Raw genomic sequence first — 7,961 nt, 5'->3', positions numbered from 1 at the left:
AATCACTAGGCTGCCAGGCTTCTGGCTGAGACCAGCGGACATTAATGGTTACTGCCTTTGCCAGACAGAGTAGAAAAAAAGTTAAGCTGTATTGGGGGTGCCCTTTGTCGCAGATGATCCACCACCAGCAAGAGTTTATGCTTTTGGCTGGTGTATCCTTCCCCAAGTGCCACTGCCAGGTCTGTCTCCATGCTCTGGGGAAGACAGGACTGAGATTATGAGCAGATACACAACAGCAAAAAGAACAAAATAAATATTTCTGCCTCCTTCAGGTCCATTAAAAGCTGTTCACGGTATTTCAGAAAGCCTCTTTACTGTCTCCCTACAGTGAGGTTCCCAACACCTTAACCACAATAACACGTTACATCATGAATAGCTCTAATGAAGGTAATGGAAACTTTAACACTCTACATGCGTAATTTAAACAGGTTTACTGGCAGGAATAGTCTATGGCTATTCTAATAAACTCTTTCAGCTTGCAAAACAGAGGACTTGCATGTAAAGTCCCTGCTGGGAATGATCCCGGGAATGTTCAGACTCCAGACCATGACCAGGAACTGTTTTTGGGGAGTGCTGGCCGGCAGGGACGGAAAGTGTGCCCGGGAGCCCTCTGACAGGGAACTGCATAGACAATCGCATTCGAGGGCTTGGGTCTGTTCCTGGGCACTGTTTAACTTACCAGCAAAGACACAGCCTCATTGTCTAAAGGGATGGACTCCAGAGAGCTTCTCAATTCCAGGATGTGGATATATGCCCCCTTGCTTCCCAAGCATGTTCTGAAGTGAGAGAAAGGCAATCTCATGCCTTGACTGCTCTGAGAAGGAGACTTGGATACACAAGTGAGAAGGGTGACTATCCAGACAACTGTGGGACCAGAGCACTCTGGCACACATTTAATCATTGGTCCACACCCATACTAGTATGATAAGTCATTTCCTTATTTTATGGGTGTACTAAAACATGGACCTAAATAATAATATTTGTGACAACAGGACTCAGTCTGCATCTATTTTGCTTCTGTCCCTTTTCTATGGAAAATGGCTACGTATGCCCTTGAATTCCTTCCAGAGCACTATCTGGGCATGAGCTGTTCTGTAATTAAACCAAGCTATTTCAGCTCACAGGAATAACTGAGTGCAATTTATCTGAGAGGAATGATGTGTATGATCCCTATGGAAGCCCGGAAAGACTTTATCAGCATGTCAGAATAATTTCGCAGCTTAAGTAGAGAGGCCTAGAATAAACTGCACGGTCTTCATGAAGTGCTGTGTATTACTAAGAGCTTTACTGTATCATTTGCATTACTTGTGCTTAAAATTACCCTGTTTGGACACAAAGAAAATTGTATTGCTAATTGCACATTGGGAAAACACATGAGAGTTATGACTTAAGACCAGCAACATGACTGCTGCCCAAGCGGAGAGCTGCAGAGTTCATCAGAATTGCTGAAATGATGGTGAGTGGAGCTTCATCTTCTGGTGCATTCATGATGTGCTTCACACTGCTAGAGACTTTAACGGTGTTAAAAGAGGTCAGAAGGGGTTTTGAATCTCAGAACATCTGTCTGTCAAGACCCACTTCTGGGGTCATGACTCCACTTGCAATTATTCTGCCAAGCTTGTGCATAAAAGTAAGGTTGTGACCCTCGTTTAGGAACTAGTGGCTTAAAATAAGCTCTGGGAAGAAGGAATAAGAAACATTTACAAAGCAGTGTATACTTGGAATGCATGTCAAGTGTAGGGTACTTTCCAAAGAGACAAGACTAGGGTGAGGTCATGCAAACATGCAATGCATTGTGTTTCTATTTAGGTCATTCTTTTTCTCCATAAAAGGGGAAGAGCTAACCATTCTCAAGACAGAGAGAATCATAGCAGCTGTACAGGTTCTGTGCTATTAGGTGATTTAGATTCCTGTCCTGCGTTTGAGTTGTTGAAGTGCAGAAGTTACACAACTAGAAGTAAATAGCAAGATTTTCTGCAGGGAGCTGGGAGTTCACCTGTTGGAAATCAGGATGTAGTGTGTGCTAGAGAGGCTGAGGGTATTAGTCAGTCATAGCATAACTATGAAACACTGACAGGACCAGTCCTGAAGAGGCACACATCATCTTAAGGTATATCAGATATGGTGTCTCTGACATGGCATGCAGGTGAGTCTGAAGCATCCCTGGGGATTTTACCTCTGGTACCTAGTGCAATTTCTCCAGCAAGAAGAATTTAAACAAAATATGTGCAAAGAGGATATTTGAAATGGCCAGGGGATGAGAGTCCTGTCTTACAAGATAGAGACTGCGAAGGACTGGCTTATATAGCCTAGCACAGTGAAAGGAAGAACAGGCTTGCACTCCCTAAATCCGTTGATGGGTGAAGGAAAGCAGGGGAAGGAACTATCTGAGCTTAAAGACAGTGTTGCACAGGAAAAATTTATGTTTGTTTGTTTTTTTTTTAAATTTGGCTATGAATAATTCTGGGTTAGAAATTGAAAGAACTGGCAGTACTGCAAAGTTTTAGCAGAGATATGATGAGTCTGGGGCAAGGAACCTAGCTGGTTTTAAGACACAGCTTGCTGAATGTTGTTGTATAGAAAGATGTATGCAATATCAGGAAACAGGGAATAACGATATGGACATTTAGTAGGTGATGTTCCTAGTTTCCAGGAACAAGAAGAATATGATTATCCTTCTGCCAGTAGTGCACCCTGGGTATGCTACATTGCCCAAAGCTCTCCCAAGCTCGACACTGGAACACTTACAGAAAACTAAGGTGGAGTTAGGTCTGCTGCTATATAGCAGATTTGTTTCTAATAAAGAGGGTTGTTTTCCAGATACTAAGCCAACATTTTGCATTGCTCAATGTCATAGTATCACTCGTAATTACATGCAATTCGTCTCACTCTATGGTGTTTACAACTTTGAAATGTGGGTAGTCAGTTATAATAGCATTCTTATAGTGTTAAGCAGTGTCTTCCTGTCCCGTTTGCTCATTTCATTTTATGTAAAACAAATGTGATTTTCCTCAGTTCTTAACTATTTTAATTCTGTATATTCTTATTCTTTTCGTGATAAATTGTTTTTACTGAAAAGTTTACATAGATTTCCAAGTAAATGTTTATTCCTTTCCCTCCCACTATGATTAAGGTAGAAACTCTACCAGGTTTACAAAAGGGATTAAATGGTGACAGACACTGCAGACTAGCTCATGCAATTTACTGACTTTTCAAACCAAATTTACTCCAGAGAAAGGAAGAACAATTCATACTCAAATTCTTTATGGGGAACGTAGGCCTTTTGTTCATGCAATGCAATTATGCAACAGAGAGCATGCAACACTCCTAACCCCCCAACACTCCACAGCTGTAATGAAGTTCAGGTCCTGATTGGAGTCCAATCACTGGGGTGCCAGTCCATCAGTTTGTTGTTTGTTTTTTTTTAATAAAATCAATAAAAGAAGCTCTTTCAGAAATATGATTAGACCTCTGAAGTCTATGCCTGTCATCTCTGTGCCTTATCTCTTTCCTTTGCTCTGTATATCTTATTTGACTTCTTTTTATGGCTCTTACTCCATGCTGTTGTTTTCCACATGTTATCTACCACATGCCAAAGCTCTGGCTGGTCAGCAGAACCCTTGGTGTCCCCTCTTACATGTATTTAAGAAAGAGATCATCTGCTGGGGGTGGTGGACACGTGGAGGCTGACACTGCTGAGGATGTGGCTGGAGGGGCACGCTTGCGAGGAGGTGCTCTGTGCTGGAGGAGATACCTCTGAGGGACTGCAGCTGTGGGTGACCCACACCAGGGCAGTGACAGCCCTGACAGCCTGCAGCCAAGGTTAACCCACACTGGTACAGAGACGCCCCTGAGGTATTGCAACCATGTGTGATCCACCCCATCTCAGGGATGCCTCTGAAGGACTGTCGCCAAGGATGACCCACACCAGAGCAGAGATATCCCTGGGGGACTGCATCCCATAGATAGGTGACAGGATTGAAATTTCCTTTCTTCCAATCCTGAGGAACCTCCCCCGATCACTAAGACCTGTCGAAGACAAATTACAGGTAGCCTTATGGTGATCCCTCCCAGCTCCCTCAACATTCATGAGTGTATCCCATTAGGTCCCATGGAGTTACGCTTGTCCAGTTTGTTTAGAAGTTCCCTGACTCGTTACACATCCTCCAAGAGTAGGTCTTCCTGCTGTAAGAATTTCACACTGATCTCAGGAGCCTGGGATTCCTGAAGATTGTTTTTACCAGTAAAGACCAAAGTGAAGAAGACCTTGTCTTCTTCCATGTCTTTTGCCACAAGGGCACCTGCCCTATTCAGCAGCAGGCCAGCATTTTCCCTAGCTTTTTGTTGTTGTCCTTTATGTCGCTCACCAGATTCAACTCCAGGTGGGCTTTGGCTTTCCTAACCCCATCTCTGCACAATCGAGCAATGTCTTATATTCCTTCTGTGTCACATTTCCCTGCTTCCAACTCTTGTATGCACCCTTTTTGCTTCTGAGATTTATTAGGAGATCCTTGTTCAGATGTGCAAGCCTCCTGTCACCTTTGCTTGATTTCCTTCTTGTTAGGATGGACCTTTCTTGAGCTTGGAGGAGGTGATCCTGGAAAACCAGTAAGAAGCACCAGAGTGGCTGAAGAAAATCAGTAAGAAGCACAGCGGAGCAGAAAGAAGCCAACAGGTACAGAGCAACAAGCAGGAGCTACTATGGACACAACCCAACTTACTGGGCCATCCACTGCTTCACCATAGGGATTGGGATGGACTGAGTGTATCCCACGGCAAGAATTAGGAAAATTGAGGCTAAGAAGTAGGGAGGATAGGTTTTTGACTTAAGTTAAGCCTGAGGAAAGAGGAGAAAAGATGTTTACTTAAATGTTTGTTTATGTTCTTTCTTTATTTTTTTTCCCAATGCCTGGATCAGAGATCAGAAATTTTTGTTAATTGGTAATTAATTAAATTAAGTAAAAATTGCCCAGTTTTTGCCTGTGATGTTAGCAAGTACAATAGTCAAACTTTCATTTCACTGCACCATGGAGACCTTTTGGCATATTCTGCTTCAATAACGTGAAGATGCGTTAAAATCTTTGGAAACTACAGTAAACTCACATTAAGACTCTTACATTGAATACTCTAAAGAGAGCTCTGGAACACAGTAGGGGAAAGCCAGATGAGCTGTCGAGCCTACAGCAAGCTTTGAGTAACTTTGCTACATGACAGACACGTCGGTGTGTCTAAAAACTAAAATCCTGCTGCCATCTGACTGTGGAAAAACCTGTGAACATGCTGGAAAGAATGTTTGGACGCAGACTCTTTGTGAAGGCTCAGACACTCAGCTATAGACCATATGAGTGTGCTGCCACCATGATTTTGTCTGTCTTTGTAGACTCATTACATCGCTGACATTGTGCGGACAAGGTGGTGGAGGATCCTCTCAGAAAAGGCTGTTTATTGCGTGCTAGAGGGAGAAATAGATGAGATTTGGAAGTATGCTGAATTGTCCTTGCAAAAGCACAGGCTCCCAAATCTGAAAAGCAAGTGTCCCACATTGAACTCAGGTCTGGGAGCTGTTGAATAAAGCAATTTTATGGGTAGGGCTAGAATCTTTGTTTCATTAATCAGTGTGTTTAAAAAATGCAAATTCTCAGACTAAAAAAAAAGAAAAACAACAAAGAAACAGTTGAACAAAATGTGAATCTTTCTTCTAATACTATTTCCAAACATTTTTTATGAGATGTATAACAAGCTGAAGAACTCAGAAAAGGCATGGCTGATTGGAGGATTCTTCTACTATGTGGCCAAGAACAGATGTATGTGGAGACATCTAGATACATTAAAGAGTATTCTGGCAGATCCTTATGAACAAAGAACAAGACAGCTTGTCCACGTCAGCATGTTGTACTATCAGAGAGGATGAATTCTCTGCTTAGCATCCTAAACATATGGAAGTCAGTGGGAGCCAGAGTGACAACACCTACTAGGAATGGGTCAACTTTTTTTCCCCCCTCTCGGAGCAAAGTTGGTTAGCAACCCAGGAACACCCCTGTTCCTTTTGGCTGGTTCTCTTGCCTTTTTGGCCTTTTTTCTCCCCAGGTGCAGGGGAGGATGAGAACTTGCTGAGTTGGTTTTGAGAAATTAAAAATGTGAAGAAAGGGAAATTAGACCCTGGCTGTGGTTTAAATTGAAATGGAGATCAAAGTCCAGCACTTTCAAGCATAAAGGGTGTGTATACATTTTGGGAGCAGCTCTCTAAGTTTGATGTAAGTCAGTCTGCTTGTGTAATTCTACCATACCTAGCCCAGATTCCTGTCTGCAGTTACATTTATTTTAGAAAACGTCTGTGTTGGTATTAAAAAAATCAAAACAAAAATTTTCTTGTTCTAGCACAGTTATTAGTAAAATCAGGACAAGAATTCTGCTTCTGAAAAACAAAGGTCTGCTAGCTGCTACACTAACACTAAACTGCTTCATTCCTTGTTGCTCTCTGAACTCGTTAAGTGGACCCATGTTTTTATTTAATAGCACAAGCGACGACGTGTGAAAGGAAAGGCACTGTAGAGGGCTGGGTGGCTTGGAGAGGTACTAGGTGGCCTCTGATTTGTTACCAACAGGTGGGAATGAAGTGCCAATGGGTGCTCCTAATCTTCATGCTGAGGCTACTGCACCATTGTATGGCTCCTACCAGAAGTAGGAGAAGATCTGCCAGATGCAGCTTCAGATGTACGGGGAAGAAGATTTCTTGTTGCTGTCTATCATCTTGTTTGTATGTGGGATGGTTACCTGTGACTGAGGGATCCCTTTTCACTTAGCATCCCTTTCCTCTGGAATTGTGCTGAATTTGAAACCAGAGCAGTCTTTTGCAGCTACTGTTGAGATCCAGAAAGAGTTCTGGGGTATTAGTGGAAGAAAATAGATCTCCAACATTACTTTTTTGTAATTTCTGAAGGGGATGGATTGTTACAGCAAGGGATTCAGGAAGCGCTGAAAACCATGGAGTAATCTAGAAAATACTATACTAACGTCCTGTTTTACATAACCCTGGGCAATGGTGAGTATTACTTTGTCCTGGTTTCTCCACTCATAGCAAATAAGTTATTGCAGTAAGTTTCCTTCTGGAAAGCTTTCTCTTGTGGGTAGGTGTCTGCCAAACTCCCCTGAAGATAGGGACTGACCTGTGCATTCTCAAAGCTTATAATCTCGGGGGATGCAAGTCTTTTAAATACTTTGGCATTTACCTTGCCAAAATGAGCTGAGAAATATCACTCTAAAAATAGCTCCGTCTTTTGGCTCTATACATGCTTTAGGTAAGACATTCCTAAAGCTTAAAATAATGAATATTTTTTAAAAAATTATGCTGCAGAACCAAACTGTGAAGCTGAAAAGGATGATTATTATTTTTCATTTTTTATTAATCTTCACTCCTTTTAAGGCCAAATCCTGACCACATTTTTATTTATATACAATGGTTTGGTTGGGGTTTTTTTCTTATTTAATTTTGTTGTAGTATCTTGGAAGATAAAGAATAGAACTGCTACCTGGGAACTCTGAATGAAGCAGGATCAATTTGAGTTAGGTACTTACTGTATGGAGAAGTGAAGGGATAGGTGTCTCCAAAGAGACAACATTCGAATTAATTTACCCTCCCCTGCTCAAAAGTAAAAATCCCTGGCCTTTCTACTGCTTATGGCTGCAGTTGAACTGGCAAGAGAATTCTCTTGCCTTGCTTTATTGGAAGTACCTGCTGAAACATTAAGTACTTCCTACCACACAAGAAGAACAATGTTCAATCATTTGACTGAAATGTTTTTGCCTGGGGATATTCTTCTTGTCATCCTTCTTGTCACTACATCAAGCCTGTGAAGATGCACATGTGATACACGGATGCTATGCACATGTTTTACAAGTTATGAACCGTGAACTCTCTGCAGAGAGGTGAGTTGATTTGTCAGCTGAACGAGCCTGGGAAT

Source organism: Egretta garzetta, unplaced genomic scaffold (genome assembly GCF_000687185.1).
Source record: "Egretta garzetta isolate BGI_Z169 unplaced genomic scaffold, ASM68718v1 scaffold397, whole genome shotgun sequence".
Lineage (NCBI taxonomy): Eukaryota > Metazoa > Chordata > Aves > Pelecaniformes > Ardeidae > Egretta > Egretta garzetta.
This window is presented reverse-complemented; position numbering follows the sequence as displayed.